The sequence below is a fragment of the Rattus norvegicus genome, chromosome 13 (genome assembly GCF_021556685.1).
Source record: "Rattus norvegicus strain SHRSP/BbbUtx chromosome 13, alternate assembly SHRSP_T2T, whole genome shotgun sequence".
Lineage (NCBI taxonomy): Eukaryota > Metazoa > Chordata > Mammalia > Rodentia > Muridae > Rattus > Rattus norvegicus.
The window spans coordinates 77,413,468-77,426,354 of NC_141546.1; the positions used below are offsets into that span (position 1 = coordinate 77,413,468).

General features: G+C 41.4%; 1 long non-coding RNA gene across 3 annotated transcripts; it reads right to left on the reverse strand.

The window, feature by feature from the left end:
* Positions 1 to 8,540: 8,540 nt before the first annotated feature.
* On the reverse strand, positions 8,541 to 11,596 carry LOC102555077 (uncharacterized). 3 transcript variants are annotated; one of them, XR_015635570.1, is made up of 4 exons: positions 10,983 to 11,596; positions 9,613 to 9,691; positions 9,137 to 9,261; positions 8,541 to 8,753 (listed from the first exon to the last, which is right to left on the reverse strand). It is a non-coding gene; the product is annotated as an uncharacterized LOC102555077 (long non-coding RNA). The 3 variants fall into 3 exon arrangements; XR_015635571.1 differs by having other exon boundaries at positions 9,348 to 9,627; positions 10,983 to 11,595; XR_015635572.1 differs by having other exon boundaries at positions 9,148 to 9,261; positions 9,348 to 9,627; positions 10,983 to 11,545.
* Positions 11,597 to 12,887: the final 1,291 nt, after the last annotated feature.

Here is a 12,887-nt window from a genome sequence, read left to right on the forward strand (position 1 = left end):
CAGAATACCAACTGCATTCTCCATTTCCCCTGCCCATATCTCCCTGTGGATGCTGGAGATCATGCCCTCCTAAGCCCAACTCCATCCTCACTATTCTCAGCCCCCAACTCTAGCAGGCACCCCTGCTAAACCAGAGGTCATGCCCACCAGGAAACTAGGTCAGCTGAAGGCCAACCTTCTCTTCTCTTTTTTCCCAGACTCAATACCCCAATCTCATCCCCATCCCAGCAGCATACCCTTGGCAGCCTTCCCTGTCCCCTGCCCCCATCTCCTGTGAATTCCCTTCTAACCTTCCTTTTCCTATTTGATACTTGATCCCAGCCCCCAACAGCAGCAAGCACTCCCTACTAACCCACAGACCACTCCTGCCAATTCGTAGATTTTTTTCCATTCTCTTTCTGTTCCCTAGATCTAAACCCTGGTCTCATCCCCAGAGCTTTAACAGAGCCTCTTGGGCGACTTCTCTTCTCTGTCTCTCCTCAGTCCAAGGAGGCAAAATAAGACAATTCTGATTTTAAAAAGCAAAACAAAACAGAAAAAGCTCTCTTCTCCCTCCTTTGAACCCCTTTGGAGCCCTAGCCTATCTCTATCCCTAATGTCACCCATTAGCCAGAAATGCATTTTATCTGGAACCCTCAGGGACCACTACTATCAAGTCCAAAAGAAATCCTACAAGGCAACACAAAGGCATCACACTCTCCAAACATCCAAAAAGGAAACAGAAACCAAGAAACAAAACACCTAAACAACGAAGACAAATCCATAAATCACCACTTAGATATAGAATCATGCCAAACCCAGATGCCTAGACACCAGCATAAAGACAAAATCAATAACAGCCAGGACAATATGTCTCCAGTAAAGCCAGCTATCAGCAGGCCCTGAATATTCCAACACAGCTGAAGGACAGACAAAGACCTTGAAACTAACTGCACGAAGATGGTGGAGAGGCTTAAAGAAGAAGTGAATAAATCCCTCAAAGAAATCCAGGAAAACACCAACAATTGGAGGAAACGAATAAATCTCTTAAAGAAAGCCAAGAAAACACAAACAGTTGATGGAAATGAATAATACACTTTCAGGACCTGAAAACGGAAAAAGAAGCAATAAAGAAAACACAAACTAAGGGAATTCTGGAAATGAAAACTTTAGGAATTTGAACAAGAACGTCAACGTCAAGCACTACCAACAGAATATAGAAGATTGAAGAGAGTTAAAGACACAATAGAAGAAAATGTTAAATCGAAAAAAATGTTAAACCAAAAAACTCCTGACCCAAAGACTCCATGAACTCTGGGACACTGTGAAAAGACCAAAGATAACAATAATAGAAACTGAGGAAAGAAAAGAAACCCAGTTCAAAGACCCAGAAAATAATCTTCAACAAAATCATAAAAGAAAACTTTCCTAACCTGAAGAAGGCAGTGCCAATCTGATAAAGGTATAAGAACATACAGAACACCAAATATATTGAACCAGAAAAGAAAGTCCCTTGCCACAGAATAATCAAAACACTGAACCTACAGAACAAAGAAAGAATATTAAACACTGTAAGGGAAAATGACCAAGTAACATATAAAGGCAAACCTATTAGAATTAAACCTGACTTCTCAATAGAGACTCTAAAAGCCAGGAGGTCCTGGGCAGATGTGCTACAGACTCTAAGAAAGCACAGTTGCCAGCCCAGACTATACCCAGCCAAACTTTCAGTCACCATAGATGAAAAAATAGAATATTGGATGATAAAGTCAAATTTAAACAGCAATAACAGGATGGCTAAAACAATCTTTTAGAAAAAACTGCTGGAGCTATCATCATCCTTGATTTCAAGTTGTATTATGGGGGTATAGTATAATAATACAATATGGTATAATAGTATGATATAATATCTGATATTGGCATAAAAACAGATACATTAATCAACTGAATCTAATTGAAAATTTAAACATAAATCTAAACACATATGAACATCTCATTTTTTTATAAAGGAGCCAGAAACACACTGGGGAAAAAGCAAGCATCTTCAGCAAGTGCAGTTGATCAAACTGAATGTCTGCATGTAGATGAATGCAAATAAATCCATATCTATCACCCTGCACAAAACTCAAGTCCAAGTGGATCAAAGACATCAATACAAAACCAGACAGACTGAACCCGAGAAAGTGGGGAATAGCCTTGAATGTGTTGGCACGAGAGGTGACTTTCTGAACAGATCACTCATTGGGAGGACACTAAGTTCAGTAAATGGGACTTAAAAAGCTTCTGCAAGGCTAAAAACACTGTCATCCAGACAAAGTGGTAGCCTATCGACTTTTACCATGTCTACATCTGATAATTGTCTAATAATCAAAATACATTTTAAAATCATGAAAAACTAGTTATCAAAAAAACAAATAACTCAATTAAAAATGGGGTACAGATCTAAACAGAATTCTCAAATGGCTGAGAAACACTTAAGAAATGTTCAACATCCTTAGCCATCGGGGACATGCAAATCAAAACTACCTTTGAGAGTCCATGTTATCCTGTCAGAATTATAAAAATCAACCACACAAGCAACAGCTCATGCTGGTGAGGGGCATGAAGTAGGAGAACACACCACCATTGCTAGTAAGAGTCCAATTTTGTGTAGCCACTATAGCTACACCAGTTCCTAGAAAGTTGGGGGCTGATCTAACTCAAGACCCAGCTATACCATGCATGGGCATATATCCAAAGGTTGCTTCATCTCACCTCTATGTTCTAGTCTCTTTGGTCCAGGAAGGAACTCAGTGGGCTACTGAAAGAGAAATGTGGACACTAACCACAGCCACAAAACCTTGACTGACAATCTGTCCTGCCTGCAAAATATGCTAGGGCAATGGTGACACAGAACTTGTGGGAATAACCAGCTGATGTCTGATTTGATTTAAGGCCCCTGCCACAAGACAGACTCCATACCTGACATGGCTTAGGTAACCAGGAACCAAAGATTAGATAACCCAGAGACTAGGGTGAAACCTAACACTACCAGTCAAACAATAAATCAATAAAATGTTTCCTGATGACGTTCTGCTATACTCATAGGCCAGCTGCAGTTAGAAACATATGTAGGGAACTACAGCCAGACAATATGCCAAGAGAGTCTAAACTGGAGGTCTCCATCAAATCTCTCCCCTCATATCTCAGGGAATCCAGTAGAAGAGGAAATAGAAAGATTGTAAGAGCCAAAGGGGATGGAGGACACCAGGATAACCCAGTCCTCTGAATCAACTAAGCAAGGTGTATATGAGCTCACAGAGAGGAAAACAGCAAGTGCAGGGTCTATACAAGTCTACACCATGTGCTCTGTGTATATATTACAGCTTAGTATTTTTACCGACTCCTGACTTTGAGAACAAGTGAGTCTCTGACTCCTGTGCCTTCCCTTGGAACCCTTTTCCTCTTGTTGGGTTGTGATGTCCAAGTGCGATACAGGTCTTGCTTCATCTTATATTTTATTTCATTGTGTTTGGTTGTTATCCCTTGGAAGTCTGTTCTTTTCTAATAAAAGACAGAAAGGAAGTGGATCTGGAGAAGAGAAGTCTGGAGGAACTGGGAGGAATAGAAGGAGGAGAAACTATAATCAGAATATATTGTATGAGAAAGTAATCTATTCTCAATAAAAGAAAAAAATCAAAAATAAAAATGAACAGAAACTTAAATTTGTTCTCCACAACTCAAAAGCAGCATAGCTTCCCTTGAATTGAGGACCATACTCTGAGAAAGTCTCATGCTAACTTTGTGCTGCAAAGCTCTCATGAAAAGATACGCACTGGTATCCTGGGGCATGGTCAGGGCGTGGTCAGCAGTGCACTTACAAGGTGAAGCTAAGTGGTCAGGCCGGCCCACTGAATGTAAAGGCGCTGGATCTGACAACGGCCAGCTTTACATCTGGGGCAGACACTGACCAAAAGTAAAGTCGGTAGGGAGGTGTTTCACTATTTAACAGCGTCGCACACCGAGATCGACGTTATTAACTCTCCAGTTATCTCAGTGAATAAACACATCCCGCAAGTAATTCTTGATCTGTAGCCTTCTCATTAGAATAGGATTCCGGCAAGATTATATTATGACTTTATTCTCCATTCACTTTTTCCTCTGTGATTTTAGTAGAAACAAAAAATATATTAAATCTACCATTCTCAAACAATACCCTTTATGTTCTAAATATTGAAATTATTTTAAAATTGTTTAAATTTAAACATACAAATAATCTGTATTGTGTGAAAACTTTGATTTTTTTTTCCGGGGCTGGGGACCGAACCCAGGACCTTGCGCTTCCTAGGCAAGGGCTCTACCACTGAGCCAAATCCCCAACCCCCGAAAACTTTGAATTTTAAACATGTAGAATATCAGCTTCATGATTGTCTTAGCAATTTCTACCATTAAATCTTCCTTGGCGTCTAAAGGCAACTGCTTCCAGGACTCCCTGGGGATACCAAAATCTGTAGATAATAAGGTTCTGTGCATTAAATGAAACAATATTTTCATATAGCCTACATAAACCCTCAGATATATTTTAAATTGTCTTTACCTTACTTTCAGTATCTAATTCAAAGAAACATTGAAAATAATGGCAAAAGAATCTGTATTGAGCAGAGAAACAACCAGAGCGGGCCTGAATGTGTTGTCCAGGTAGGTAGCAGGGTGGCAGCATACAGTGGTTGGCTCCACAGAGGCAGTCTATAGTCCTAAAGGGTCAATCCTCTTACGTGATAAATTAAATTGTTTGACCTATTTATCTAATAAAGCTATAAGCTTTGTGGAAGCAGAAGAATTCCATATCCCTATTGTTTGTCTTGTTACTTGATAAAGTCACATTTTATATCTAGGTTTTAATACCAATAAGTGAATGCTAGATACATGTTATATAATATATATATATAATACTCATCTTGCTTTAACTAGCCATTTTGAAAGTTTCAAATGTTCACATAAATGAAAAATAAAAATTAATAGAACTATAAAACCTAGTGAATCTGTCTTTCATTTATAAAGCCTGATTTTATAGGCAATTGTTGATATTCAGTGGCATTTTTATCTTTACATGATAACTGCTATACAAAATAAACATTCATCATAAGTGAAAAATGTTAAATGAAAAAGGAGACAAAAATCACATTATTATGTGTATATAAAGCACTACTTTAGGAAACAGGAATTAATGCACAAACAGGATTATCTGTGCGATCACAGGTAGAGGATTCCGTTGTCCTTTTTCTTTTGTTCCTCAGACTTTTTCCCTTTTATAATTCAGAAAGTTCGACTGAGCCATAATTGCCTCATAACAGAAACTTCGGAGCCGAAGTGTTCCATGAAGTAAAAATAACTTTACTAATGGAATCTAAGGAGCATACAAACTCGTCAGCTAACAAAGGATAATCAAGATGGTGAGTCGGGACACTTCTTTCTGACTCAAGGGACAGAAATGCCATGTGCCCAGTCACATGGACCGTTGTGAAGATTCATTCATCTCACTCATGACTCATCCGTGTTCTCTTCATACAAGAAATAAGCACACGAAACACGCCGTTTGCCTGCCTCAGAGATCATCGTCTGTGGCACCAATAAACCTATGCAGAAGACTGTGATCTGGATGAACCAATTATATAACATTCTATTAGAAAGCAGAACTAGTCTAGAGCGATAGGAAGCCATCTGGGGCAAAGGGTAGGGACAATAGATTGTCTACAAGGGGACACATGGAAACTCGATCTTCACTGTAGTGATAATAGTGTGGCTTCAAATGTGTGCCAAAATTCATTGAGCTATCCACTCTGAATGGCATGTTTTATTTTGTGTAAATTATAGTGTAATAAAAATAAATAATTTATAGCATTTTAGAATGTTCTAGCATGGCATGTACTGGTTATTCATGGGTTGATAGTGTCGAGCTGAAGCAAACTTGATAATGGACAGCTAAAAGTCTACTGTTTCAAGAGTCTAAAAAAAATCTATCTCTTCAAAAGATTATTATGACTTTGAAGTTCTACCAATTCTGAGCTGCACCTTTCAAGTTTTTGAGCTTTAAGCATTCCCATAAAATCATCATTTGAAAAGGAAGGGAGTAAGTCCTCAAACAATCCTCTAATTTTGCTATTTCAGCAGTCCCATCTGTGGAAAGAATGTCTATGCGTGGACACAGTACATGAGTGCAGGATCCGGTGTGAGGAGCATCCTCAAATGAGCTGTGGCTGATTCATAAGATCTCCTCTAATCCGGAGGTGGGGGGCATTTCCAGAATGAGACATGGCCTGGTACAAGGGAGGTGCCCAAGAATCAATGGGGGTGACCTTAAGTATGACTCACTTCATTGGATATATGAAACCTGAAGAGATCACCTCCTGTATCCAGAGACCCCAGTGGAGCAATAGAGACACCAACCCATCCACAAGACTTTCAACCCCAATTTTATCCTGTCTGAAGGTAATGCAGGCATTGGGGATGGAGCAGAGACTGAGGGAATGGCCAACCAATAACCAGCCCAACTTGAGACCCATCCCATGGGCAAGCATCAACCCCTAACACTATTAATGATACTGTTATGCTTGCAGACAGAGGCATGTTGTTCGATGAGAGGCTCCACCCAGCAGCTGACTCAGACAGATACAAACACCCACAGCCAAACAGTGGATGGAGCTTGGGGTCTCTTATGGAAGACTAGGAGGAAGGGTTTTAGGACCCAAAGTAGATAGGAACTCCACAGGAAGACCAACAGAGTCAACCAACCAGGACCCTTGGGGCTCTCAGAGTCTGAACCACCAACCAAAGAGCATACACAGACCTAGAGCTCCCTGCTCGTATGTAGCAGATGTGCAGCTTGGTCTTCTTGTGGGTTCTGAGGAACTGGAACAGGGGCTGTCCCAAAAACTGTTGCCTGTATATGAGATATGTTCTATTAGCTGGACTGCTTTGTCTGGCCTCAGTGGGAAAGGAAGCGCCTAGCCTCGCAGAGATTTGAAGTGTCAGGGTGAGGAGGCTACCCTAGGGGCTCCTGTCCATTCAAAGGAAAAGGGGAGGGGGGAAAGATTGTGGGAGAGGGTGACCAGGAGGGGGCAGTGAGCAAGTGAATAAGTTAAAAAGTAAGAAAAGAAAAAAAAATCTTCTCTGTTCCAACTCAGACTCAAAATGCTAAAGAAACTCATTCCTGCATACACATGTGAGAATTCCCTGAAATTAACTCTTCTAGCCTAGACTTGTCACCAAGGATGGTGGCAAAGGATGCTGACAGCTGTTAGGAGCTCCTTTACACCCACCAACCATCTTCCTGTATCATTAAGTCAACTCGGTGGTCTTTGTGTGTCAGTAACATAGGTGGGAACTATCATCATTTCTGTTTCATCAGAAAAGCAGAGAGATCAGAGTCGGAAGCAAACACTGTACACTGAAGAAAACTCAGAGGCTCTCCCTGATGCTTGTCTATGAGCCGTATTCAGATCATCTGCACGGAAAACCTTGAGCCAGCTAAAAGACTGTGCCTACATCCACCAGTCTCTGTTATGAAAAGTTGAAAATGCATAGCAAATTATCGTGCTGAATATGAATAAGGGGCAAGTTTTATCTTTACATAAATTATTTCAATTTCCAAGACTTGGAGTTGGAACATCAAAATTAAAATTCTTACTGGTTATATGTGTTGCTCTCCTAGACCTTAATCTCACTACAAAGGTGGTATATCTTAATTCCTACAACTACTGAGAAATCAAATAGGTAATAAATACCAAAATAGTTCATTTACTACATGTTATCGATTATTACTTACTTATAATAATCCAAATCTTTACAGGAATTATAAATATACTTTATCAATTATTAAAAAGGGTTTTCTATAGTAATTTTTATTCTTCTTTAAAATGTGTTTATTTTAATGTGTGTGTGTGTGTGCCCAAATGTATGTGGACACATCACATACACCCAGGTGCCCGTGGAAGTCAGAAGAGAGTATTAGATGCCCTGGAACTGGAGCTAGAGGCAGTCGTGAGCCACCTGATGTGGATGGCGGGACTCAAACTGGTTCTTCTGCAAGAGCAAGTGCTCTTAACCACTGAACCATTTCTCCAGCCCTTCAACTCTTTTTTTTTGAGACATGGTCTCATTGGCCTGGAACTCACTATGTAGACCATGTTGTTCTTGAATTCACATAGATCTACCTCCCTTTTCCTTCCTCTTCTGTTTCCTTCGGTAACCTGATCCCCCTTCTATCTGCCTCCTTATCCCCACTTGGAAGAAGTGGTCCTTTAGCAATTTGTTAACCCATTGCAACAAGCCACCATCCCAGACCTTCCTGAATGTTCACACAACTGCCGGATGCCCCACTCATCCTGGGTGATGAAAGGGGCTCTCCTGCTCCCTTTATGGCCTTCAAAATCTCCTTACTCTAAAGTTACTCCAAGAAATCGTTTGCTTTCTCTTTTCCCTCTGTCCCCACAGAACTTTGCTACAGTAGTATAAAGGCCAGCAGATAACTGCTAAGAATATAGGAAAAGAAAATTCATTTACAGGGTAGTAAACAAGTCTGATTCCGTCTTTTCGATTTATTTTATTATGAAAACTGTCAAGAATAACTATTGTTGGAGAGAGAGGTCCTGAAAGCCAAAGCAGAACTTAGGAGACTAGGTCCCAGCTCCAGAGGTAGATAACTCTGACTCCACTGGGCACCCCCGAGATACACCACGAAGCAGAATGAAAACTGGTCACATACAGGACCAGGAGATGGTGGGCCTGCCTTCCTCCTTAAAAAAAAAAAAAAGGAGAGAAAAAAAATGTGTTAGAAGCAAATGGCCCTATCTCCAACAGTAATAGAGAGGGCGGAAGGAGCCCCTTCTATAACAGAGCCTTCTCAACAACTAACAAGCCATGAGAACTACATCATGCCTTCAATGACCTAATATCTTCCCATTCTGACCCACCGTTTAAAGATACACAGCACCTACAAATACCTACTTCTGGAACTACTTCCTCTCCTCTACTCTCCTCCCCTCCCCCCACCCCTCCCCTCCCCTCCCCTCTCTTATCTCTCCCTGTCTCCCTCCCTTCCTCCCTCCTTCTCTTCTTGCTTTCCTTCCTCCTTTCCTTCCTTTGACAGGGTTTTACTATATATATATCCCACACTGACCATGGACTCACGGTAATCTCCCTGCCAAAACCTCTAAGCGCTGGGATCACACGCACTTCCTTTGTAACATAGGGCGTGGAAGGCACAGTGGAGGGGTTTGGGAGTGCGGCAGACACTCAGCAGATCTGTAAGAGAATGGCAAAAGCTTCATGGGTAAGGTAGGCATTATTCATTGTGGTGTAAGAAAAATCTTTCTTTTGCTTCCAGTCACCTGTTTTCCTGTGGCAAGTGCCTCCCAGTTCCCTTTAAAGCTGAACCAGTTCCTGGGTCAAGTGGAAGAAAATAATGTGCACCTCTGTGGGTTTAAAATCTATCACCAGGCAATCGAGGGCCAGCTGCTCTGGAAGAGAATTTTCTGACTTTTCCCCCATTCAGATCAAGACATCGTGCACCTTTGGGACTAAGAAGCACACATCTCTGAAAAGCTCATCTCTGTTGGGTGGAAGACACGGCAAGAGGAAAATTTCTCAACTTACTGCAGTTCCCAGCTCCTGTAGCGAGGGAAATGGTGGATAGAGAGTCAGGCTAACACTCCGCTCATGAACAGAAACAGGTCTTTAAAAGGCCAAAAAGAAAAGGGAAGAAAACATATATTTTTTAACAACAGTATGTTTTGTTATTTAAAGTAACTTTTAAATATATTTTGATCATATTGCCCCTCCCCCAAACCCTTCTAGATCCTTTCCCCCAATTCACCCAACTTTAAGGTTTTTTTGTTTTTTTACATATACAGCCATCCAATTAGACAAGATGGATGAAGCAAAGAAGTACAGGCCGACAGGAGCCGGATGTAGATCGCTCCTGAGAGACACAGCCAGAATACAGCAAATACAGAGGCGAATGCCAGCAGCAAACCACTGAACTGAGAATGGGACCCCCGTTGAAGGAATCAGAGAAAGGACTGGAAGAGCTTGAAGGGGCTCGAGACCCCTTATGTACAACAATGCCAAGCAACCAGAGCTTCCAGGGACTAAGCCACTACCTAAAGACTATACATGGACTGACCCTGGACTCCGACCTCATAGGTAGCAATGAATATCCTAGTAAGAGCACCAGTGGAAGGGGAAGCCCTGGGTCCTGCTAAGACTGAACGTGATTGTTGGGGGGAGGGCGGCAATGGGGGGAGGATGGGGAGGGGAACACCCATAGAGAAGGGGAGGGGGAGGGCTTAGGGGGATGTTTGCCCAGAAACCGGGAAAGGGAATAACACTCGAAATGTAAATAAGATATACTCAAGTTAATAAACAAAAAAAAAAGGTTTTTTTTTTCAAAAACTAAATACCCCCAGGCAAGAGAACAAAATAAAAAATAAAACTATGCCTAAAAGAAAACAAAAACAACAACAAAACACCTTTAACCAAACACACACACACACAAACACACACACACACACACACACACACACACACACCCTGTGCAATCCATTGTATGTTGGCAATTACTCTTGAGCATGCAGCCTGTCCTGAAGTGGTTGACATATCCAGTGTCACCTTATTGGAGAAAACTGGTTTCCCCTCTCTCAGAAGATGCACATGGCAGTTCAGATGCTAACCTTTATCCTAGAGGTTGGGTTTTCATTCATTCATTCACTCACTCATTCATTTTTTTAACAAAATAAAACATAAGATTAAAAACTGTCACTTGAGAGTAGGACAAGACAAACCAACAGAAGGAAAAGACTCCAAGAGAAGGCAGAAGAAGCTGACCCATTCATTCATACACTCAGGAATCTTATAAAAACACTAAACAGGAAGCTATAATAAATAAGCAGATGACCTGGTTTAGACCTGGGCAGGCCCTGTGCGGGCTGCCTCAGTCTCTGTGAGTTCATATAAGCTTTGCTCACATTGATCTAATGGCTTGTTTTCTTGGTGTCCTCTACCCATTCTGGTGTTTGACTAATAAACTCTGCCAAGACAGGGTGATCAGTCCTTCAAAATCTGCATTTCAAGAGTCTGTCAGTTGATTTTGGGCCAGAAGGCTGAAGACTTGTGCTCACATGTTGCTAACAGGGGACTGTGCTAGTGGAGATTTGTCTCTACAACCTCTCAGTTCTGGAAGCCATGTTAGGCTTCCTATGTGTATAGATATTTGGTCATTCCCAGATTTCTGACGGGGTTGAAGACTGATTATAGTCTCATAACCTATCAGGCTGTATAAATCTGAATATACATATTTTATTGGATAGTTATCAGATAGTATACAAGCTTGCCAAGATATAATATAGATAACATGGTTAATGAACAGAATTGATGGACTGGGTGATCAGCATACTGTTGGTTTTATAAATTGCAGAATGGTAATAATGCTTAGTTCACCTATGTATAGGGAAAAGGTTTTTTAACTGGACAAAAAGGGGGAAATGTTGTGGTTTGCCTTAAAATTTTCTCTGAATTTGTTAAATAAAGGCAAGAGCGTGAGATTTGGACAGAGGGAAAAGTCAGGAGCAAGAGGGGGATTAGATTCAGAGAATAGGGTTAGAGAGGACAGTTGGCGACAGTTGAGCCAGTGGAACCTGAAGGGGGGGGGGGAGAGGATGGAACAGTTGAGAGTGTGAGGGGAAGAGAAGGAAGCTGAGGAGGAGAAGGGAACGGTTGAGAGACAGGATGGGGAACTGAGAAGAGTTAGAAGAGACAGGAGATGGAGAGAGGGGAGAAGCTAGGAGTCGTAAGAGAAAGAGAAACTAAAGCATGAAAGGGTTGATATATTTGGGAGAGTGAGTAAAGACAGTTTAGAAACACGATGGGGAACCGAGAAGAGTTAGAGGAGACAGGAGATGGAGAGAGGGGAGAAGCTAGGAGTCGTTGCAAGAGAAGGAGAAACTAAAACATAAAAGAGTTGATATATTTGGGAGAGTGAGTAAAGAAAAGAGAGAGAGAGAGGAGAAGCAAGGAGTCGTTGTGGGAGAAGGAGAAGCTGGAGACTTGGTAAATAAAAGGTGCAAGGGATAGATGGTACCTGGCTTTGTATGTTTAAGTGGGCAATTATATCTTACCAATTGGATCTAAGATTATTGTGTGGTGTGTTTTTATATGTAAGAGTCTCAGTGTAAGAAAGTGTGTGGCTGGGCTGTGTTTCCGCCAAGATATCCAGCAGATATCTGGGACACTGAGGTGTGGAACCCAAGCAGGGTAAAACACCCAGGGAAAAACATTTACCGTTTCATTTTTATTTTTTTATTTTTATTATTTTTTTTACAACAACATGGTTCCCTAGGCTCTGAGGGGAGGGATTAAATGGAAGAGACATCTCACAGCTGAGTGTTCCAAGGTTTGTCACTGTCTGCATTATGCCTGGCCGTGTGTCTCTGTATTTGTTCCCATGTGATGCAGGAGGAAGCTCTGATGGCTGAACAAGGCACTAGCCTACGAGTATGGCAGAACATCATTAGGAGTCATTTTATTACTACATTGCTTTTATTTTTTTAGACCAGTATTATCTGGTTTTCCCCCTAGGTCCCTGGGCTATCTAGTCACCCAAGCTGTGTCAGCCATGGGTTACCTCTTATAGAGTGGGCCTTAAGTCAATCAGTTAATGGTTGGTTACTCCCACAAGTGTCGTACCATCACGACCCTAGTATATCCAGTGTGCCACACCATTACAGATAAAGGGTTTGGGGCCGTTTAGGTGTTTATGTTTCTCCTTAGTAACTGCAGAGCACCTTCCTATACCGAAGGCACTAGAATATAGGGGTGGAGACAGTGCATAGGCCCCAGCTCACCTTTTACATGTTCAATGAGTTATATAGTTA